General features: G+C 45.1%; 1 protein-coding gene across 5 annotated transcripts in view; it reads right to left on the bottom strand.

Annotated features, from left to right (window-relative positions):
- Positions 1–24620, bottom strand: part of STON2 (stonin 2) — a 159409-nt gene that overhangs the window by 122324 nt on the left and 12465 nt on the right. The window contains exon 1 of one of the 5 annotated variants that reach the window (XM_070469732.1): positions 11938–12186. The exons of the other annotated variants lie outside the window; for them this stretch is intronic. The gene's annotated coding sequence lies outside the window, so the exon portion shown is untranslated. Of the gene's footprint in view, positions 1–11937; positions 12187–24620 lie in introns of those variants that run through there. 5 annotated transcript variants of the gene reach the window in all.

The following is a 24620-nucleotide window of genomic DNA, read 5'->3' on the forward strand; positions in this document are numbered from 1 at the left end:
ACTATTGTAAAACTAATATCAACATTTTTCAAAGAGCTTTCACTTTCCTTTACCAGATGGCAAAAGAAAAGCACGTTCTTTCCTATTAAATCAGCGTGGTTTCTTGCCTTAGGCAGGTAGCTCTTTGCAAGCCTGATTTAAACCTTTGGCAGAAACCCAACCATCTCCAGATGGTATCTCCGAGCACAATTTACCAGTCAAGAAAAACAGAAATGGATTTATCTTGTTCATTTGGAGTAAGGGGGGGGCAGGGCATATTTGCTGTAGTGGAAAATGTGAGTTAAAAGAAACACAATTGCATTCTAGGTCGATTTGAATTAGCATGTAAAAGGGTAGCCTTTACTCACGTTGCAATTATGTTCCATGGAAGAATACTTACTAGAAGTCTAATATTGTGTGTACTATTAATGCTTTCTTTTTACAACTGGAACTTTTTTTTAATTTGGAGCGTAACTGCTTTACAACGCTGTGTTGGTTTCTGCCAAACAACAGTGTGAATAAGTACACACACGTCTCCATGAGCCTCCCTCCCACCACCCCCATCCCACCCCTCGAGGCTGTCACAGAGCGCTGTGCGTTCAGCTCCACGTTATACGGGCAACTTCCCACCAGCCACCTACTCTACACCCGGGAATGTATGTTTCCATGCTACTCCCTCGATTCATCCCACCCTCTCCTCCCTCCCTGTGTCCACAGTCTGTTCTCTCGTCTGCGTCTCTACTCCTGCCCTGCAAATAGGTTCATCTGCACCGTTTTTGTAGATTCCATATATAAGCATTTATATATGATATTTGTTTTTATCTTTCTGACTTATTTCACTCTGTATTATAGGCTCTAGGTTTATCCACCTCACTAGAACTAACTCAAGTTGGTTTCTTTTTATGGCTGAATGATATTTCAGGGTATGTGTGTACTCCATCTTTATCCATTCATCTGTCGATGGACATCTAGGCTGCCTTCATGTACTGGCTGCTGTGAGTAGTGCTGCAATGGACACTGGAATACACGTGTCTTTTCGAATTATGGTTTTCTCAGGGTATATGCCCAGTAGTGGGATTGCTGGGACACATGGTGGTTTTATTCCTATTTTTTAAGGAATCTCCATAATGTTTTCCATAGTGGCTGTGTCAATTTACATTCCCACTAATAGTGCAAGAGGGAATCTAACTCTTGATCTTGGAATGAATTAGTAAAGTCTGAAAATGCAAAATTAATGCAATTAATTCCCAGAATTAATAAAAAATTAATGTTTCCCCATAAGAGCTACTATCCACTTTGAACAGTATCAGTTGCTATTAACTGGATACTCAATATCCATTTTAGTCTAGAACAATTTAACTCATACCCTTCTAACTGGTGCACGATAAGAAAATGTTGAAATTTTACTACAGGTTATTACCTGCAGTAAACATTCTATGCTGAGGATAACCAGAATAGAAACATTTAATAGCTTTGTTATTTTGGTAATTACAACAATTAATTTTGCTGCATGATACTTCCTAAAATTAAATAATGTTCCTTATAGAATCTATAGTTTTCAGAAACCTATTTTCATACCATTCTTTGATTCAATAGCCCTTGTAGTTGGGTAAGACAGGTATTACCATAATTCTTTCACAGATGAAGAAATTTGGGCTGAGGGAAGTTAAGTGACTTATCCAAAGCTTCTGTTGTTTTGAGGCTTTTGTATGGTACACTAAGATTCCTAAGATGTTTCCTCCAGGTTTTTAAGTGGAAGAATTCACATATCCTAGGATAGTGACAAATGGATTCTTCTTATTCCACTGTAAGAGACCACCAAAAATGAATCAAGTAGAGGTCATCACAAGCAGGGGTGTTAGATGCACCAGGCTAGGAAGTGAAGGATGCAACACTTGAACCCAGGTCTTCTGATGCCAAAACACTCTAATCTTTGGGTCACAGCCACAAAGAAACACACTGAAGAATATATATAGAGAGAGACTATCCCCCAACTGAAGCACTCTACAGACATCAGTTCTAATAGAACTATAATGAAATGATCGGTGAAACTCCTCACTGGACATCTGCGAGGGAATCCAAGCTGTGCAGAGAATTGAAAGTTCTCTTCCAAGTTCCTCTCCTAAGATCCTTACAAGTCATGGGACCAGATATGTGCAAACAGCCTAAAGAACGACTGCTCCAACCAGATCTCACCAGATAACCATGCAGCGCTCACAGACCCAAAGAGCTGAGTCTGGTGGGCTTCCTCCATAAGCCTCTCTCCAGTCTGTCAAATGCTAGCATTGCTCAGTGTGGTAACGGCTGCAGGCCAAGGTAAGACAGTAAAATTGAAGAATCAGATCCCCTCTCTCCAACAACAGCAGCGTGTAAACCAGCTCCAACAACAGCCACCACAAAGCCACAGTCCAAGTCCACATGCTGACACATGCAGCCTCATAGCTCAATGGGGAAAATATCCTGCCCATCCCGTGATGGTGAATCCCGTGAGATTCACGGATGAATATGGGTGGGTGACGGGAAGCAGAGAATGAGAGGGAAAAGGGTGAAGATAATGGACAAAATAGCTAGAAATTTTAGAACTCAGACATTTTAAAGACCAGAAGTCCAGCTCTCAACTTCCACCGATAAAAAACAAACAGACAAACAAACAAAACAGAACAAAACAACCCAAACTGAGGCCCAGGGAAGTCAGGCAGAGCAACAGCAGAGACTGAGATAGGCTGGGGAGTTCCACTGTCTGGATTTGAATCACGTACAGTCTGTAAGCCTCAGCTCAACCCGGTGCAGCAAGAAAAACAAAACTCATCAATATTCTAAGGCTTAAGTAAGATACTATACATCAAGCGCTTAGCACTGTGCTAAAAAACGCTCTGTAACAACGGTGATGATCAGAGCAGGTGAGTTTCCAGAGGGCTCAGTGTGCAGCAGGCTCTTGTCCAGACTAAAAACGCCAGCTATGGCCGTCACCACTGTAGGAAAATGACGCACACTGCTTATCAGTGGGAGTTTTGAGATCAGAAAGCAAATTTCGTGAAACCACCCCATTTCTGTCACTGGCCTATTCAGATTTTAGTGATTTCCCTTTTCAACTCCTTCTTAGAGCAGTTCTCCCAGATACTAAGTGGAGTCAGGCACTCAACGCCCTCTTCCTAGATGCAAGTGCATTCTGGCTGGGAAACCGAGACACCTACTCAGAAGTATGAACAGAAGAGGAGCCCCCAAGATTGATCTCCCCTTTCTAGTCCATCCCAGATCCAGACTTGACCTGGTTACAGATCATGAGATGTCTCAAGAAAGCCTGCAGGACAGCACTGAGTGCCAGAACACCCTATCCTAACCCTGTGAAATCTACTCTAGGTGTGTGCCATGAACCAGCCACATCCGGGGAACCCTGAGATGCCTGAGCTTAGAAGAGCTGGGAGCCAACAGAGGAACCCGATCACCATGAGGCCATGCTCAGACCGGAACTGGTTTCTCTGCAAAAACCTCACCCCATTTTTAGAACATGAATCATGAATTGAGGCTTAGGCTCGCCACAAATGAGCGGTGACTCACGATCAGCAACAGGGTTGACCAGGAGCCACTCAAAACCTCGCTTCCACTGCAGAGAGAAGCTCCTTCGCTGGCTTCCCTAACAACACTCAAATGTGGGTGTGGAGAATGCAGTTGCTGGATAAGATGAGAGCCTAGAAACAGATCTGCCTTATGGCAATCTCTTACTATGCACTCATGAGCCCTAGGTGTCCAGAAATGTACTAGGCACCCTTTGAGATACTGGGAGATCAGGCAGCTGGCAATCTAGCTGTAGACGTGAAGATGCTCAGAACAGTGAACACAGCAAATCTGGAAATAGCTGTCTGCTGGAGGACACACCGGAAATGCTGCAAAAGTTTGGTCACAGAGAGATCTGCAAGGGCTAGAACCATCAGGAATTAAGCAGGATTTTGGATTTGAAAGATATCCTTGGCTGAAAGATGCCAGGGTTTCCCTGGTGGTTCAGGTGGTAAAGAATCCATCTGCAATGCAGGAGACCTGGATTCAATCCCTGGGCTGGGAAGATCCCCTGGAGACTAGGGAATAGCTACTCACTGCAGTACTCTTGCCTGCAAAATTCCATGGACAGAGGAGCCTGGCGGGCTACAGTCCATGGGGTTGGAAAGAGTCGGACACGACTGAGCGACTAACACTTGCACTTTTTTCACTTGACTCTGAACCACCAGAAGGAAAAAGTAAGGCCACCCTTGGGACAAGGGTCAGCCTAAGTGACAATTAAGAATCAGACCTTCGTGGGACTTGTTTCTGGACCAATGAAGAGGTCAGTCTGATGACAACTGGGGAGATGTGAGGAGAAAGGACTGATGGACCTTAAAGCTGAGAAGATTTCAGGGGGCCATGAGAAGCTTACAAGTATAGAGTGACTCAAGAAATGTGCTTAAGGGAGATGGACAAGCTTGCGCTGAGCAGGAGTCTGCTGATGGATGCTATCAGCCGCAACCGGACCCCTGTGTGTCCCGCAAAGCCAGGGGTCAGCATCATCGGGAACATGTACTGTGCATGACCCCACTCTAGGGCCTGACAGTACATGGGAGAATGAGACAGCACCAGTAGACCCCAGTAGCTTACAAGAGATTGTCATTAATGACCGTGACCTTAATACAACAATAAGCTTCCTGGTGGCTCAGAGGGCAAAGAATCTGCCTGCAGTGTGGGAGACCCAGGTTCGATCCTTGGGTCTGGAAGATCCCCTGGAGAAGGGAACAGCCACCCACTCCAGTACTCTTGCCTAGAGAATCCCATGGACAGAGGAGCCTGGCGGGCTACAGTCCATGGGGTCGCAAAGAGTCAGACACGACTGAGCGACTCACACGTGTGTACTGGCTCTTTAACCTATTGCGACAAGTTAGCCACAAAACAATGACATCACCCGGGCAGAGAGTTAGGTTGTTAAGAGACGACCCAGGGCTTGAGCAGTAGGTGCTCACGAGCTACATCTTAAAGGAGAAGGGAGGGCTCTAGCCAAACAAGCAGAGGGGCAAAGGCATTCGAGGAACAAAGGGCAGAAATGGCCTGTCCAGGTCACCGTGAGCCAGCCTCTGTCCATCTCAAGAGGGTGGCACTGAGTCGAGCGCTAGAAAAGGAGCGGCTGGAACAGAGACAGCCCCGAATTTCAGAGTTTGAACTCTGGAAACTACCCTTTCTGTTCCCACAGCCATTGGGTCAGCCCCTCTGTGATTCGGACAATTACCAGTCTCTTACCTACCTCCCTTCCCTGGTGGCTCAGCCGAGAAGAAGAATCCGCCTGCAATGTGGCAGACCTGGGTTCGGTCCCCGGGTTGGGAAGACCCCCCTGGAGAAGGGAAAGGCTGCCCACTCCAGTATTCTGGCCTGGAGAATTCCATGGACTGTGTGGTCCATGGGGCTGCAGAGTCAGACACGACTGAGCAACTTTCACTTTATCTGTCTCCCTGCCTTTAGCATCATCCCCTCTAAACCTGTGATCCAACCTATTATGCCTGAAACCTGAAAGCGCCCATGCCAGAGCTCTGCTTAAAATTAAGTCCTCACGGGCTCCCCACAGCCAGAGAGTCCTTTCCCCTTATGTTAGCCAGAGTCCGTTTCTATTGCTTGCAGTGAGGAACTCTGATGTAGGGTACCCCTCCTCAACTCCCACTAATCTCGCTGGTTCCTCATCGCCTACATCCTCTGCCTACCGATAGTATCTTACCTACACTCATTTACCAAATGATAATGAACTGGCTGGCTAAGGTGGCTATCATGTCAATTAGCCTGTGAGGAAAGGGACTAGATTTTATTCCTGTGATGTCCTCCAACTCGTAGACGAGGGTATGGCATTTAGAAAATGTTTATTGGGTAAATAGATGAATGAATGAACAAATCAACTTATTTTACCACATAGTAGGTAGCCTCTCAGGTCTTCTGAACTAGCAACTATTTTAGAAAGGTTAATTTAAACACTATGTGTGTGTAAGACAGACTGGGAAACCACCTGGATACAGAGCATCTTGTCCATCCTCCTTTCTCTTTGACCTCACACTGGGCTAGTCCAGTACAGTAGTCACCAGACGTGGGTGCCTATGAAAATGTGCTTAGACCAAACGGAGCTGTTCTTCGGGTGTAACATACACATCAGATTTCAAAAAGCATATATATATATAAAATATCTATTTAATGATTTTTATACTGATTACATGTTAAAGTGGTATCTTAGAATATACGAGGTTTAAAAATATGCTAAATGTTAAAAATGAATTTCACCTGTTCAAGGTTTTTTAATGGGGCAATTAGAAAACGTAAAACAGTACATATGCGGCCTATACTATACTTCTATTGGATAGAACTGCTCCGAAGCAGTCCGTTATTTATCTTTGTTTTTGAAGGATATTTTGCACTAGACATGAAATTGGAGTATGACTATTTTTTTTCTTCAATATCTTGTCTTATTGTCCCTGTTGTTCTGATGAGAAGTTTGGTTGTAATTCTTATTTTGTTATGAAATCTTTGTTTTTCGTTTCGAGCAATTAACTATCATATGTCTAGATGTAGTTTTCTTATAACATCCTATTTGAAGTGTGTAGTGTGTATAAGATTGTGAATTTGCTTGCTAATAGTTTCATTAGATTTGGGGACATTTTGCCACTCTCTCTTCAGATATGTTTTTCTACATCTCTTCTCCTATTGATCTGTCTTCAAGTCCACTGACTCTCTTCTGTCATCTCCTGTTCTCCTCTTAAGCCCATCCTGTGAATTTTTCATCTCAATTATTCAACTTTTTCAGTCTAAGATTTTCATTAGATTCTTTTATAGGTTCCACTCATCTGTTGAGCTGCCTTTATATTCACTCATTCTTACAACATTTTTCTTTAGTTCTTCAAACCTATTTATTATAGCTGCTTTAAAGCCTTTGTCTGCCAAATCCAATATCTAGACCATTTGGAGATTAGCATCTACTAATGACTGTTTTTTCACTATGGGTAATATTTTTCTATTTCTTTGCATACCTCACAACTGTGATGAAAGACTGAGACATTCTGGATTTGATCTTTCTCTGCAGAGTTAATTTTTGACTGGAGTCAAATTGTCTCCCCTTGATCTTGCATAGGCTTGGTCTTCCACTTCATCGGATGAATTTGTGCAAAGTCAGCAATGTTCCCAAGTTCCTTTAACTACGGCAGGACTCAACTTCCAAACTCAACTTCCCTTGCAATTTCCTTGATAGCTCTTGGCTCAGGGTAGATTTAAACTAGGCCTTACCCTAGAGTAAATGTTGGCAAACTACAGTGATGACCCAAATCGAGCCCTCTGCATTTGTTTAAAAAAAATGATATTGAAACAAAACCATACCCATTCATTTACACATTATCTATGAATGCTTTTGCTCAGCAGAAGTGAGGAGCTGTGAGGGAGATTGAATGGTTCACAGGGCCTAAAATAATTACCATCTAGACATTTATTTTTTTTTTAATTACCAACTCCATTTGAAATCATAGCCTTTGCCCCAAAGATACAGATTTTTTGTGACTTTTCTGGATGCTCAGGGTGTTATTAAAGCAGCCTCTCCACTGTGGCTGGGCTGGACCCCCAGCATCCCTCAGGACTGCTTGACCTTTGGTGTCTCTGTCTGATCCTCAACCCTGGAGCTGCCGCTTTTGATAAATCTCGCACAGTCTCGATCCGTACATGTGCACACGAGCCCGGCCAAGGACTCCCAGGGTACACCAGACACACTTCTGCTCCCTGCCCGTGCCCCGGGCTGCCCTCTGCTGTCTGGAGCCCCGCCCTGAGAATGCCAGTTGCTTCAGGGGCCCCAAACTCGAGTCTGGGTTTCCTTAGCTCAGCAGGACTGCTGTGCGCAGACAAGACTCAAGCATGCCGCGCTGCTCTCAGGAAACTCTTCCCTGGAAACAGCCACGGGGACCACTGGGCTCATCCCACGAGCTGCCCCTCGCTTAGCATCGAGCTGCTGTGCTTCCTGCTGACCACACCTGAACACAGCCGCCTGCGACACTCCGTCGGGCTGTGCAGTGGTGTCCTGCAGAAGGACCAGTCTGTGAACCAGTTAGAGCCACAAGTGGAAGTCCTCCTTGGAAACAGTTCCTTACTAACTGGGGTTTACTTCTTTAAAAAAGGAAAAAGAGACTAGCTCAGATCATCTAAACGAGGGGGATTTTATACTGCCCTAGAAATATTTATTAGTTTTATGGAACTTTTATAAGTCATCTAAAAAGGAAAGGAGGGTTTCATGCAGCTGTATGGATTAAATACATCCCTTCAGAGCTGAGGGTTTCAGGTTTCAAGTGAAAGCTGCTCAGTCGCATCCAACTCTTTGCAACCCCATGGACTATACAGTCCACGGAATTCTCTAGGCCAGAATACTGGACTGAGTAGCCTTATCTCCTGGGGATCTTCCCAACCCAGGGATCAAACCCAGGTCTCCCACATTGCAGGTGAAATCTTTACCAGCTGAGCCACAAGAGAAGCCCAAGAATACTGGAGTGGGTAGCCCAGCCCTTCTCCAGCGGATCTTCCCTACCCAGGAGTCGAACTGGGGTCTGCTGCATTGCAGGCAGATTCTTTACCAACTGAACTATCAGGGGAGCTGAGACGATGGTCTATTTTGTCAGGTTAGGTATGCAACATAGGAGCTTTCCAGATGGCGACAGTGGTTAAAAAAAAAAAATCCGCCTGCAAACGCAGGAGATGCAAGAGATATGCGTTTGATCCCTGGGTCCAGAAGATCCCCCTGGAGTAGGAAGTGGCAACTACTCCAATATTCTTGCCTAAGATGATTCCACGGACAGAGGAGCCTGGTGGGCTATAATTCATGAGACCACAAAGAGCTGGACATGACCAAGCCACTGAACACACACATGCAACCTAACAACCTAACATAATTTATTTAAATCTGAGAATTTAGGACTTCCCTGGTGGTCCAGCGGTTAAGAATCCACCTGCCAATGCAGGGGACATGGGTTCGATCCCTGGTCAGGAAAGATTTCACATGTCGTGGGGCAGAGAACAAGAGAAGCCACTGCAATGAGAAGCCCACGTGCCTCAACTAGAGAGCAGCCCTCGCTCACTGCAACGAGAAAGCCCCCCCACAGCAGCCAAGACCCAGTGCAGCCACATACAAATAAATAACTTTTTTAAATAAGTAAGTAAATCTGAGAATTTAGTGATCTTCCTTCTGTATCTCTTTGTCCTATGTATTCAACTAGGCAGCTACTTTAAAAACTCTCTGCATCCACTTGTTGGGTTTTGAGGTTACTGGCAAATGCTATCCAGCCGGTTATTAGGGCTTCATGCAGAAACATCTTAAACTAGATCCTGGTGCCAATTCCAAACCCCAAAGTAAAACCTCAACTTTTTCCTGATCAAGGAAAAGCAGCTCAGTCAAAAGGGAAACTGGGAAGAAAGGAAAAATAAGACTCTAGGAATTTTTTGCATTTCTTTAGAACTTTCTTATAAAATTGGACATTCAACCAATTTATGCTGAGCATCTACAGTGTGTTCAGAATGCTGCTCAGTACAGAGATGCAAAATAACATCAAGCACGGTTTTACACTCCGCTGCCTTTGTCACAGTGGGCTGCAGAAATCACAGAAGTTTAATCAGGAAGTTAAAGTAACAATGCTGCTTGCTTCATGAATTCTCAGAATAAACAGAAGCCTGGAAGGCCTGACTACCCTGTGCCAAAGACCCAAATCAGATTAAGGACTTGGATCACGGCTTCTTTTCCTTCTTCTTTCAAACTTTTTTTCCTTTGTGAGAGAACAGAGTTCATGTTCACACAACCTGAGCAGAGTTTACTGGAAAAAACACACACACACCCCCACACTCACTTTAATTGACAGGCGCCTTGACATTCTTCAAAGCATAAAATAGGATGGCCCTGGTTGCTTGTTCTTCCTATCTTGCACCATTTTTTCCTTCATTCTTTCATTTAAATATCTCATTTTCCAAAAAATAAAAAGAATCTGATACCTCTTCTTCCATTGGAAATTGAATAGAATGAATATCCCTGTCTCAAGTCACACGTAAAGGAGAAAGAGCTCTAAAAGGAAGGAAGACAATAAATATTTCAACCATTTATTGTTGTTCAGTCGCTCAGTCACGTCCGTCTCTTAGTCAATGTGTATCCACGACTCTCCACAAACTCACTCCCCTCTACTTGTCTCTTTCAATCATGTACATCACAATCTACCATCCCTAGATGTCTGTTTTTGCCCCACCTAAAGTCATATTATTTGTGTGTTTGTGTATATACACACACGTATACAAACACATACACATATATGTGTACATGCATATGCACATGTATACCTCAAGGTTATAATTATAAATATTCTATCAAGTGATTTTTCTCCAAAATAAACAATCTTGATGGCTGTGCTATCCAACAACTTCAAGGCTCCACATTCGGAGTCAGGGGCTGAAGTCACACTCGACTTGCTAAGCAGGTTGCCTCCGATCTTCGTGCATTCCTGAGGCAGTGACCCTCAACGGCATCCCTAGGCAGTGGAACAGTATGCCATGTTCAGTGAATGACCCTAGGAGGAGGCAAACTTTCAAGTTTGCAGAACACTTTCTAGCACCTTGAGCTCTTAGAAGATGGCTCATTCCATCTTGTAAACTCATCTCAGCTCACTTCAGTTTTGTATCTGAAACAGACACTAATATCTCCCTGTACGAAAGCAGGAAATAGGCATGGATAATTTCTTTTTATTTACATTTCAGATGTTCTATCCTGAGATTGTCAGTTTCCTAGGAATCTTGAAGAGTCTGTGCGTCCCAATGGACAGATTTCCTAAGCATAACCCTAAGACTTTCCAAGAAGCTTAACAAAATATTGTTACTATATTTCACTGAAACTGTCTTGGGTTGTAAAATGTATCAAATTTCAGACATTATAACTGCTAAAAATTGTATATATACATAAATAGTTCCTAGAATCCATGAAATACATTCTTATTTTTATGGTGGTGCTTTAGTAGCTCAGTCGTGTCGAACTCCTTGCGACCCTATGGACTGTAGCCCACCAGGCTCCTCTGTCCACGGGATTTCACAGACAGGAATACTGAAGTGGATTGCCATTTCCTCCTCCAGGGGATCTTCCTGACCCAGGAATCGAACCCAGGTCTCTTGCACTGGCAGGCGGATTCTTTACCAACTGAGCCACCACGGAAGCCCGAATTTTTTTTATACCAAATACTTAACCTAAACCCACAATTAATACATATTTACAGGATGCAAAGAAGCTCATGGGTTATTTTGATCCATCTTTATAGTAACACTGAGATAAGCAAAGCAGAAATTTCTCTCACTTGACAGATAAGGGAACTGACTCAGAGAGGCTATCTGACTAACCTAAGGTCACACAGCTAACCATGACACAACAGAGGTGGGACAGGATCACAAGTCTCTTACTCTAAATTCTGTACTTCTTCCACTATACCATTCTGCCTTCCAGAAAATAGGTACAACAGATACGCTGGCTACGTTGTCAACATCCATTTCCTCTCATCATCCAGCACTGGAGGACAGGTCATCATCGGCATCACGGTAATTCTTATTCCTGCTCTCCCAGCCTCCCTTGAACCCAGGGGTGGCCGCTTGGCTAAGCTCTGGCCAATGAGACAGAAATGGAAGTATAGTCAGAAATAAAACCCCGAGAAGGGTTTTCTGTCTTTGTTTTGTTTTGCACTCCAAATGAAAGTAACAGGCATTACTCACGCTGTCCCAATCGTGCTCACGTTCTCTTGCTTACAGCCATGATGACTGGGGCTACTATAACCACAAAGAAAGGCTCAGAGAGCCACACAGCCACTTATCCTGATGTCACCAAGCCACTGAACCAGTATCAGTGATCACTCATCTCTGTATTTATTGTGATTGAAAAAAAATTAAGTTATTAGAATCAAGTGTTCTGATACTTACAGGCAAATGCAATTCTAACTAATAAAACAGGGAGAGAAAAATGGCAAGCACATTTCTACGAAGACGCCTGTGATCTCCACACGTTGGTGTTATTATTGTGATTATGTCTTTGTGCATGAAAGCCCAAAGAGGAAGGGGGCGGCAGAGGATGAGATGGTTAGATAGCATCACCGACTCAGCAGACATGAATTTGCGCAAACTCCGGGAGACAGTGAAGGACAGGGCACGCTGCAGGCCACGGGGCTGCAAAGAGAAGGACACGACTTAGCAATCGCACGGTAACATAATTCATGGCAAAGGGATTTTTGCAGATACAATGAATGTCACTAATCAACTGACCTTAAGATAGGGTGACTGTAGAAGAAACTTAACATAATCAATGAGCCCTTTAAAAGCAGAGAGTTTTCTCCGTCTGGCAGCAGAAGAGGAAGTCAGTGAGCATCAGAGTGTGAAACGAAGGTTCTCCACTGCTGGGACAGAGGCCACAGGGCAAGGACCTGAGGCAGCGTCTAGGAGCTGAGAGTGAGACCCAACTGAAAGCCAGCAAGAAAAAGGAGACATTAATCCTAAGACCACAAACGCTGAATTCTCCCAACAACAGGCATCAGCTCGGAGGAGATTCTGAGTTCCAGATGAGAACAGAGCAGCCAACCCCTGATTTCAGCCTGTCATACACTGGGCAGAGAATCCACCCGGGCTGGGCCAGCACTGTGGTTTAAAAATGGGAGGACTTATTCCAAAAAGGTCTCAAAATCTTAGAGCCTAGACATAAATTCTTCAGAAAATTTACCAATATAGATAGGAGACTGAATTTCAACAAAAATCAACTATTACCCATCAGTTCACTTCAGTTCAGTCACTCAGTCATGTCCAACTCTTTGCGACCCCATGAATCGCAGCACGCCAGGCCTCCTTGTCCATCATCAACTCCGGGAGTTTACTCAAACTCATGTCCATCGAGTTGGTGATGCCATAGTACACAGTAAATTAAACAATAATACAACAGCAAAAGATTCAGTTCCACTAAGTTTTGTTTATAGCACTTTGGAAAATATTACATGGATTTCTCTCTCCAGAAGGTTTAATTTCAAGAAACTCTACTTAATACACGTGGTTACCTAAATGGGCAGGAAATCCCAGAAAGAGGAGACATGCACACATTTGCCGCTGACTCATTTTGCATTACAGTAGAAATTAACACAACATCGTAAAGCAGCTATACGCCAATAAAAATTAACTTAAAAACCAGAAAGTGTGATTTCCTTTTCTGCCTTGCTTACTTAGGTCACTGCAAAATTAGTTTGTCTTTCTAGAGACAGCTTCCCTTGTAGCTCAGTCAGTCAAGAATCTGCCTGCAGTGCAGGAGACCCAGGTTCAATCCCTAGGCTGGGAAGATTCCCTGGAGAAGGAAATGGCAACCCTCTCCAGTGTTCCTGCCTGGAGAATCCCAGGGATGGGGGAACCTGGTGGGCTGCCGTCTATGGGGTCGCACAGAGTTGGACAAGACTGAAGTGACTTAGCAGCAGCGGAAGTATGAGCCAGATTTAGACAGTTAGATTTTATTCTGAGCACAATGAAACGTCAATGAAGAACTTAAAGAAGAATAACAAAGTTCAATTTGCGGTTTCAGACTGAGTGGAGAGCAGATTGGAAGATGAAAGAGTGGAAGCAAAGAGAACAATTAGGAAGCTACTACCATAACTGAGACAAAAGACAGTGAAAGCACTCGACCATCCATCAGCAGATGAATGGATAAACAAAACGTGGTAGATAATACAAGACAATACAATGGAAAATTATTAAGGCTTAAACGGGAATGAAATTCTGACGCGTGCTAAAACAAGGATGAACCTTGAGGACATGTGCTAAGTGAAAGAAGCCTGTCACAAAAGGACAAATACGGTATTATTCCACTTATGCGAGGGAATCAAGAGTAGTCAGATTCACAGCAACAAAAAGTAGAATGGTGGTTGCCAGGGGCTGCAGGGAGGGTGGGGAGAACGGGAGTTATCATTTTAACGGGTCCAGGGTCTCCGTTTTGAAAGATGAAAAGAGTTCAGGAGATGAGTGGTGGTGATGATTGCACAGCAATGCAAATGCTTAATGCCACAGAACAATACACTTAAAAATGATTAAACAGTAAATTTTTGTGTATATATATTTTAACACCATGACGCTCCATCCCAGCCCTCAGACTTGGTGGCGACTCCAAATGGACAGAAAAGGGAAGAGGGCCCAGGTTAAGGAGAGCTTCCACGCAGTTAGGGAGAGCTGGCCCTCAGCACAACGGCGCTCCATATCTGCCTACTCAGAAACTGGTTGGAAATGGGGCTTTTCTCCATGAGAGTCTTCTAATCTCAGGCTCGGCAGGGCAGGGGAATGGAAAAAAAGAAAATGCCGCTAAACAGCTCCATAAATATAGACACGAACGTCCTTGGTATAAACTCTATCAGCAGGAGAGGGGCCAGTATTAGGCATATCATAACAAGGGGAGGAATTTCCCGAAACCACAGATAATCTTACAATGCTGAAAAATTGTTAAGCAAAACAACGTGGGTGAGAGTGCCCTGTAGATGGCAAAGTAAGCTCGGCATATGGTTGTCAATCTAGCAGCAGAATGGGGAAAGAGAGGGGGCCCAGGAAACCAAGTCAGGGGCTCTGCAGACTCTCCGGGGGCCACCAACCGCCCTTCCCTCTGGCTGATCAGGGAAGCAAAGGCGCAGGGGGGCGGGGGCTGGGGGCTCTTGCTTTCTTAACAGTGAGGCCCTCAGACCTGTCTTCCACCTCCTCACCTGGACCCAAGCACTACGCACCCGCAGCCTCACCCTTGTCATCCCACAGATCCTCACCTCTGTTCCTCCCACCGTCCTTCCAAGGGAGGTGCTATCGGTATGAGCACCACTTCAGAGACGACAAAAGCTGAGGCCAGAGAGGTCACATAACTTGTTCCAGGCCAGAGAGCTAGGAGATAGATGTAGGTGCTGGGGTCCCCACCAAAAACGGCTCTGACTTCAAGACTTTTCTAAGACCATTCACCAACTCATTCAACCAATCAACCAATGAGGAATACCAGCTTACAGTGATTCATGTCTACAATGGAATATTACTCTGCCATAAAAAAGGAATGGAACTGGGTCATTTGGAGTGATGTGGATGAACCGAGAGTCTGTCATACAGAGTGAAGCAAGTAAGAAAGAGAAAAACAAATACTGTACATGCATCTTTTAAAAAATGGTCCTGATGAACCTATTTGCAGGGCAAGCATAGAGACACAGACAAGGAGAATGGACTACGGACACAGGGCGGAAGCAGGGGGTGGGACGAACTGGGAGGGTAGCATTGGCATCGATCCACCACCTTGTGTAAAACAGGCAGCTTGCGGGAAGTTGCTGGGTAGAACGGAGAGCTTAGCTCGCTGCTCTGTGATGACTTAGAGGGACGGGATGGGGGTGGGGAAGGGAGGCCCAAGAGCGAGGGGATATATGTGTACATAAACATGTACACAGCTGATTCATGTTGTACAGCAGAAACTAACACACTGTAAGGCAATTATCCTGCAATTTAAAAAGAAAAGGCAGCTTACAGTGTTCCCAGTCCTGGCTCTGTGCTGGACGTCACAAACAGAGAAGCAGATGACACAGAATCCAGAAAGGCCAATTAGCCAATGGCCTCGTACTCATGAAGGACCTCCAGTTCAGTTCAGTTGCTCAGTCGTACCCAAACCCTCTGCGACCTGATGGGCCACAGCATGCCAGACCTCCCTGTCCATCACCAACTGCCAGAGTTTACTCAGACTCATGTCCACTGAGTCAGTGACGCCATCCAGCCATCTCATCCTCTGAAGGATTTTAAATATTATTAAGAAGGAAAGCACATTTAGTCACAGAAAGGACTGAGAGATGTGCCTCCTACAACCTTAAATTCAAAGTTCCATTTACCATGCAACCCTTCACAGAGAGGTTGATGAGTGTCACAGCTCCTATAATTACCTTGTATGTGCCAAAATTGGGTTACATCCGGGGTTTCTATGTGTTTGAGGAGACATTAAACATGTGAATTTGGTTAAATGCAAATACACACAAAAATACCTAATACTCTTCTAACCCTGTCTTAGAACCTTTTCAGTCTTTACTGGGAACCTCAGAAAAAGGAAGACCAGAAGTCTTTCTTCACCACCTCTAAGAGGTCCTGAACTTGAAATGACAGCAGGGGTTACTGGGGACGATGACCAAAGGTCGCAGGGGTGGGGTGGGAGGGTCACTCAGGAAGGCTTCCTGGAAGAGGCTATATTTAACCGGGGCCTTAGGAAGACAGTGAGCAGAAATTCTGCACTCAGGCGGGCACCCCCACACCACTGTCAACTGCAATCAAGGGCATGTCTCTTATTAAACTCTCTAAACCTGAATTTCCCGAATAGCTTCAGAGGTTCCCATAAGAATGAAAAATACTGCATGTCAGACTTCCAGCACAGCTAATGCGAAGGGTTCCACCGTTCCACGAGTGTTATCTAGCTCCATGATGACTTCCACTAATAAAGGGTGAGCAGGAGGCAGCCTGCTAAAGAAACACGGCACGAAGTTGCTGACTGCGTTCCTGCAGTCGTGGAGTTTAGGAAGTGAAAGTGGAGGAAGGGTGAGATCTCAGAAATTTGGGAAGAAAGGGAAGCCAGTGGTGTGAACTTCAGCCTGAGACAGGGAACGGCCTGCTCAGCTGAATGGCAGGCACTGGAAAGGTCCAGAGAGTGTAGGGACCGCAGGCGGAACGCCCTGTGCGTGGTCACCTAGGCGAGCGGAGTCTGCGGAGTAAGACACAGGGCGGAAGTGGGTCCTGCGCTGTCACCCGCCTCTTTGGACCCGACGGAAACTCTGTCTAAAGGAGTCCAGTTGTGACAAGGGAATGTGGGACTATCACAGTTTACAGCACAGCTTCAGGAACTTTCCTTTTAGAAACTCCTGACAGTGGTCCCTAAGTCAAGAATAAGGACTACAGGAAACAGCACTCGGCCACAGACCTCAAGTTTGATGGGTGGCTCTATAATAAAACAAGCTCAGTATGGATTTGTGTAGACAAGCACAAAACTTTACTCCCAGGCAGATGACAGACAGAAAAACGGTGATCCAGTACTGCCTTCTTGCGCTGAAATGAAACTTTCCTCCTGGGCTGAACTGCCAACTCTTCTTTAAAACAATTTTTGGCCATGTGCAGCATGTGGGGTCTTAGTTCCCTGACCAGGGATCGAACACACGCCCTCTGCATTGGAAGCACGGAGTCTTCACCACTGGACCACCAGGGAAGTGTCTGCCGCTTCTTGGTCAGTCTTTCCGGCCGGAAGCCCTCCCACCTGAGCCCCCCACCCCAAGGCCGTGCTGCAGAACTCTGGGTGGCGCCAGTCACATACCATGCAAAGGGGACATGCCCCCTGACCTGGGTGCTGCCCTCGGGGTACAAAGTCCAGCAGCCCTGAGACAGTGCATGTCCTCCCAGCCCACCATCCACACTTGGGAAAAAAAGAAAGGCAATGTCAAACGTTCAGGAGAAAATTCCACTGGAAAAGATGAAAGTGACTGCTATGGCCATAGGAATCCTTGGGCTCATCCTTCACTCTCCAGAACAACAACAGCAGCAGTGGTAGGGAATAACAAGCAAGCCTGGGTAACGAGGAGAATGGGCTGCCCGCGTGGCTCAGTGGCAAAGAATCCGCCTGCCAATGCAGGAAACGGGGGTGTGATCCTCGGTCTGGGAAGGTCCTCTGGAGAAGGAAAGGGCAACTCACTCCAGTGCATTCTTGCCTAGAAAAATCCATGGACAAAAGAGCCTGGCGAGCCACAGTCCATGGGTTGCAAAGAGTCAGACATGACTTAGTGATTGAACAACAGTTAGGAGAATGGTAGCTGAACTGAGGGCAGAGGGCAGAGCTTAAGGAAATTAGGAGTACAGAATTAATTGGGAGTGATTAGAATATGTCACGATTCAAGGCTTGTGAAACCAGAAGGTAGATGTGGAAAATGTAGATTTGGGGCCCAGACAAAAATTAGGGGTAAAAGCTAGATTTTTTAGAATAAAAAAAAAAAAAAAAGATGATGTATAAAGCCAAGGGAATGAATCAATGCAGGAAGTAAAAAGACAGACAAAAAAAGATGGTTGACTCAGACTTCCCTGGTGGTCCAGAAGTTAAGACTCCGTATTTCTACCACAGGTTTGATCCCTGGTCACAGAAGTAAGCATGCCAAGAGGTAAGGCCAAAAGGAGAGAGAGAAAAAAAATGAAAGACGGCTGACTCTTGGAGCGTGCCTACATACAGTGGGGTTGAGGGGTCCATCAGATTGATAAGAGAAAAAACAGAGGCCTCTAGGATCATGAAGACAAGAGAGTTTTCAAGAAAGTAAGCTTCCCTAGTGTTAAATGCTACAAAGAGACATTATGGGGGCTGGGATTGTCACTGCCGACCTTTCAGAAAGTTAACTGGTGGTTCGTTGAGGGAAGGCCCATGCCCTTTCTCACAGTATTGCCAAAGCTCCAAGTGGCTGCACAGAAGGAACAAGCATTCATGAAATAAAGTATGGCAGTTAGACTGGATGCCCAATTGCAAGGAGTTAATAATAAACCATGATCATGGTTTCCCTCATGGTCCGGTGGTTAAGAATTTGCCTTCCAATGCAAGAGACATGGGTTCTATCTCTGGTCGGGGAACTAAGATCTCACACTGTTGCTGTTCAGTCGAGTTCAACTCTTTGCGACCCCACAGACTGCAGCACGCCAGGCTTCCCTGTTCTTCACCATCTCCCAGAGCTTGCTCAAACTCACGTCCGTTGAGCCACTGATGCCGTCCAACCATCTCATCCTCTGTCGTCCCCTTCTCCTCCTGCCTTCAATCTTTCCCAGCATCAGGGTCTTTTCAAATGAGTCAGCTCTTTGCATCAAGTGGCCAAAGTATTGGAGCTTCAGCTTCAGCATTGGTTCTTACAATGAATGTTCAGGGTTGATCTCCTTTAGGATTGACTGGTTGGATTTCCTTGCAATCCAAGGGACCCTCAAAAGTCTTCTTCAACATCACAGTTCAAAAGCATCAATTCTTCAGCACTCAGCTTTCTTTATGGTCCAACTCTCACGTCCATACATGACTACTGGAAAAACCATAGCTTTGACTAGATGGACCTTTGCTGGTAAAGTAATGTCTCTGCTTTTACATATGCTGTCTAGGTTTGTCATAGCTTTTCTTCCAAGGAGCAAGTGAGTGAAAGTTGCTCAGTCATGCCCAACCCTTTGTGACCCCATGGACTATACAGCCTATGGAATTCTCCAGGCCAGAATACTGGAGTGGGTAACCTTTCCCTTCTCCAGGGGATCTTCCCAACCCAGGGATCGAACCCAGGTCTCCCGCATTGCAGGTGGATTCTTTACCAGCTGCCCATTCCCTTGAAAGGAGCAAGTGTCTTTTAGTTTCATGGCTGCAGTCACCATCCGTAGTGATTTTGGAGCCCAAGAAAATAAAGTCTGTCACTGTTTCTATTGTTTCCCCATCTATTTGCCATGAAGTGATGGGACAGGATGTCATGATCTTTGTTTTCTGAATTTTAAGTTTTAAGCCAGCTTTTTTACTCTTCTCTTTCACCTTCATCAAGAGGCTCTTTAGTTCCTCTTTGCTTTCTGCCATAAGGGTGGTGTCATCTGCATATCTGAGGTTATTGATATTTCTCCTGGCAATTTTGATTCCAGCTTGTGCTTCATCCCACCTGGCATTTTGCATGATGTACTCTGCATATTAGTTAAATAAGCAGGGTGACAATATACAGCCCTGGTGTACTCCCTTCCCTGTTTGGAACCAGTCTGCTGTTCCATGTCCAGTTCTAACTGTTGCTTCCTGACCTGCATAATTTCTCAGGAGGCAGGTAAGTGGTCTGGTATTCCCATCTCTTTCAAAATTTTCCAGTTTGTTGTGATTCACACAGTCAAAGACTTTAGCATAGTCAATAAAGCAGAAGTAGATGTTTTTCTGGAATTCTCTTGCTTTTTCTATGGTCCAACGGATGTTGACAATTCGATCTCTGGTTCCTCTGCCTTTTCTAAATCCAGCTTGTACATCTGGAAGTTCATGGTTCACGTACTACTGAAGCCTCACTTGGAGAATTTTGAGCATTACTTTGCTAGCGTGTCAGAGGAGCGCAACTGTGCAGTAGTTCGAGCATTCTTTGACATTGCCTTTCTTTGGGATTGGAGTGAAAACTGACCTTTTCCAGCCCTGTGGCCACTGCTGAGATCACACATGCCGTGGGGCAACTAACCCCTCGCACCACAATGAAGAGCCTGCAAGACACAGTGAAGATCCCACGTGCTGCAACTAAGACCTGAAGCAGCCAAAAACAAATAAAGATTCTTATTAAAAAAACACACACACACATATATATACACACACACCATGATCACAGTTTAATTTTTATGACTCTAAATACAGCTTTTGTAAAAGAAGGCAAAAATTTCCTTCAAACACAGTGTTAATCCTGATTACAAGGAGGAAGTACTTTTACTATGGAGGAAGCACTTTTCTACTTACTTGGCACAAGCTGAAACTTATCACTGGGGAGGGGAAAGCTTTTTCCTGGGATCTTCCCTGGCAGGAATTCTCTGAATGACCACAGCAAAACTGAAAAACTAAAACTTCTGATTTAGTTTCCACACATTTATTAATCGGGGATTGATATCAATCTATTCACAAAGACCTTGAAAATACTTGGAAAATGGGAAATAGACTTAACTAGTCTCAAGTCCTATATGGTCCTCACACGTTCTCCAACAAAACGGTTTGCAGATAAACACTTCTTCCATGGAAGCTTTTTGCCAGGTCCTTCTACTTGTTTTAGAAAGACTGAAACTAGGACTGAGAATTATCCAGAAAATACTTCTTTAAAACCCAAGAATATCTCACCTTAAACTTGTTTTCCATACAGAGAGAAGCATTCTACCCTTCTCAAGTTGTACTTTAAAACTAGAGTAATAACTATAGTAAATCTCTTTTGACTGCTTCTTCTGTAAGACATTGTGCTGAGGGCTTTACATGCATTATCTCAGCTAGTCTTTATAACTATTCCATGCAATAAAGTGTGAGTATTAATGTCTATTTTCCAAATAAGAAAACCAAGGCTTGGATCTTCCTCAAGACTACATAAGAAGTGGAGCTAGGACATTAAACCCAGGATATAGCATAAATCCTCATAAGGCTCAATTTTCATAGCTGCATAATATTCCACTGCATCACTGACATTTAAAGATACTCGTTTGATGTCTTTTTAATTAGAAAGATATCTTAAAATAGGAAATCATGGGACCGATGGCCAGCGTGCATCAGAACAAGGTAACAGGTTCCAAATGATGGATCTTTTTCTACTAACAGGCCCATCATTCCGGTTCCCCTGGAATGCAACACGGACAAGGAAGAACAAGGAATGCTCAGACTCCCAGCTAAGGCCTGCCAGACCCAAACACCAGAGAGCACCTGGCCTGCGGTGGTCCTCTCTCTTCTACCTTTACTAGCCCCTGTTTTCTAGAGAAATGGTGGTACATTTGAATGTATCTTAGCCTGGATTCCTTGGAAAACAAAGTCTGAGACTAAGCTTCTATGCCAGGGCTCTGGAGGAATCCCAAGGATGTGAGAGGGAAGACAAGAAATGAGGTGATGAAAGCAGATGTGTACGGCGTGGGGCTGGTGGTGGCTTCACAAGAATCACAGCTTCTTGCTCGGTCACCCAGGACTTCCCCAAAGAGCCTGTTGGGAACTGCAGAACCTCAAAAGCTTCCATCAGAGGAAGTGATGTGAGAGGAGGGCATGCATTTGCCAGCGCCTGGCTGTTTCTTGTTCCCCATTAGTCAAAGTTCACCCCTTGGTGACCCAACTTCCCCCCTCAACTGGGGTGTATCAGCTGGTCCTTTCTGCAGCAGATGGGGAAGCCAGATCCCACACCCTGCAGGGCACACTTCATTTGAGTCCAGAAGTGGTGAGGGGAACCCCAGCATGGCCTTGGATGGCAAGATGGTAGAGATCTGGGCTCTACCACTCCCAGAGATAGATGAGGCTAAGAAGATCTGAGCTGGTACCCAAGCAGGAGCCAATACAGGAAAGTTAAACCCAGACGGGAATTAATGCCAGTACACAGTCCCACGTTACATAGAGTGCAGAAGTGATGCTCTGTAGGTATTTCTGAACTCTGGACTATTTGTGCTCATTGAATTTCTGCAGATTCTTATAATTCTGTCATAGCACATCATCCATTCATTTCTTCTTTATTCATTTATTGAATAAATGCCATTCGATAGCACTTAATGCAGGATCTTCCACGGCAAGGCATATTCTAGTGAAATTCGAGGGACAGAGAGAGGGCTAAGACCCAGACTCTGCCTGGGACAGGGAGACAGGCAAACCAAAGATGATCTCAACACGGTGTGATCAGGGGGACCCAGCAGTGCCATGAGCACACAGGGGAGTTATACCTAGCCCCATCTTGGGGTCAGTGAAGAATAACTGAGGGAAGATGAAACCTGGGCGGGGGCTTGAAAGATGAACAGAAATTAGTTAGAGGTGGGGGATATGATTGGCAGTATGACATTTAGAAGAACAAAACAGGACAATACAATATGGTCCATTAGAGAGTGCTATTTTACTTAGCCATGTTTAAGTGACTGTGCTAACATGCAAAGCCATCGTTTGTTACCCAAAAGGGCGTGCAACAGACATCCCTGACTCCTAGACATTCATCCTGAGACCTCCCTGCTACCTAACTCCATCCCTGAATATCTCCCATCACTGACCCCAACTCCTAAGGTATGTATCAGAGATGGGGTGGGATCTGGAGATAAGGGAAGGCATGGTGTGAAGGGAAGATGTGGCTAAGAAATGAGCTTCAAGTTCAGGGATGGCCCGAGATTCAGGGTTAGTGTTGGGAATGGGGTGAGCCGGGGACACAGAGCCGGAATGATGGTGTCTATTTTGTACACGATGTCTACCCTTGAAGACTGAAAAAAGCCCCCCTTACAAAACTGCTGCAATAAAGTATAATTGTGTTCATACAAAATCTAGGGGATGATTAAAAGCATGTTGTATCTTCTGAACTATAGATAATTCAGTTTAACTCACTGAAGCAATGAGCCAGAGGAGGTTAGCAAGAGAGGAGGCTGGCGAGACTGAGAGTCAGGTCAGATGGGGCCTTGAAGGCCATCTCAAGAAGGCTGGGATCTGGCATAAGGGAACGGAGATCAGTGAAGCACAGGATTCAGGGGTATTTGACAAAGATCCTTCTGGAAGCAGTGAGGATGGTCGGATGGAGGGTGGGAAGACCAGCTGGTAGTTACGGTGATTGGGCATTGCAAGATGACGGGGAAAAGGCGGGATGTTCTTTATGGGTCACTGAGGAGGCAAGATCATCCAGACGCGGGGATGAAGTCTATCTGGGGCTCACCTAGATTGAAGGGGTAGTGGTCAGTGGATAAAAAGGACCCTGGAAAACTGACAGATTTTAGTTCTGTCCCCCAAGATAAGGACTTGCGGGGGAAGAACGGCTGAGGGGTGGTAGGGATATGAGTTTACTTTTAGACCCGGCGAGTTCGATGGGCATTCAGGACAATCACACTGAGGCGTCTATGGGTCTGCTCAACAGACATGTCGAGAGACGAGCGTTCATCACACAGATTGACAGATCAGTTGTGGCTCTGGACTAGGTCACCGAGAGAATGTACAACACAAGGAGCAACAAGAACCAAGGGTGGGAAAGTCAGCCTTTACGTGCTGGGCTCGGGATAAACAGCCAGGAGGGACTCCACTATAAACGCCTTCTCTGGACACGTCGTGGAGGCTCCAGGCTGAGATCCACCTCCCACTGTAGGGGGAAATAAACTACCGGATTTGCTTAGAATCAAGAGGTGTATGCATGTGTGCTCACTCAGTCCTGTCCAATTCTTTGCGACCCCACGCATTGTAGAATCAAGAGGAAGATCAGGTAGTACGGATTTTCGTGTTCATGTCAACTAGCAAACACTTCAGGTAACACCAAATTGAGGGGGCTCTGGAGGCTCCAGGATGAGACAGAGGGGGAAAAATACAGGCAGCGTTAGACAGAACCACAAGAGTTGTGCATTTCTGGTTTTCCAGCCCTGGAGGAAGTGAAACCTTCCTCACTTGTTTGCAGCATGGGGTTTACTTATGCTTTACACACTTACCCTGGTACGTCCACCACCTACGCAATTCATCTGTCAGGAAGGGGTCTCTAGTCAGGGCTAAAGTCAGGAGGCACTCTAACTTGAAGTTCTCCCCCTAGGAACTGATGCTTAACCTTATGTTTGTTTGTTTGTTTGATTGCAGAGTAAGTAATTTTTATTTTTGTCATAAATGTATGTATTGTGACATACACATACAGTAAAAAGAACGTATCAGCAAACATTAGATGGCTAACCTTTTACAAAGATGAACACCATCGACATTTGGGCTGGGTGACTTTTTTCTATGCGGGCTGCCCTGTGCCATGTAGGATGTCTATCGGCACCCTTGGCCTCTACCTTCTCGGTACCCATAGCATGCCCATATAAATCCTGACAGCTAACACTGTCACCAGATTTGTCTGCTGGGACAAAATGACCCCCAACTGAGAAGCACATTAACCTTACTTCTTTAAAAAAAAAGAAGTCTGACTCTGGGTTTT

This window comes from Odocoileus virginianus, chromosome 6 (genome assembly GCF_023699985.2).
Source record: "Odocoileus virginianus isolate 20LAN1187 ecotype Illinois chromosome 6, Ovbor_1.2, whole genome shotgun sequence".
NCBI classification, from domain to species: Eukaryota; Metazoa; Chordata; class Mammalia; order Artiodactyla; family Cervidae; genus Odocoileus; species Odocoileus virginianus.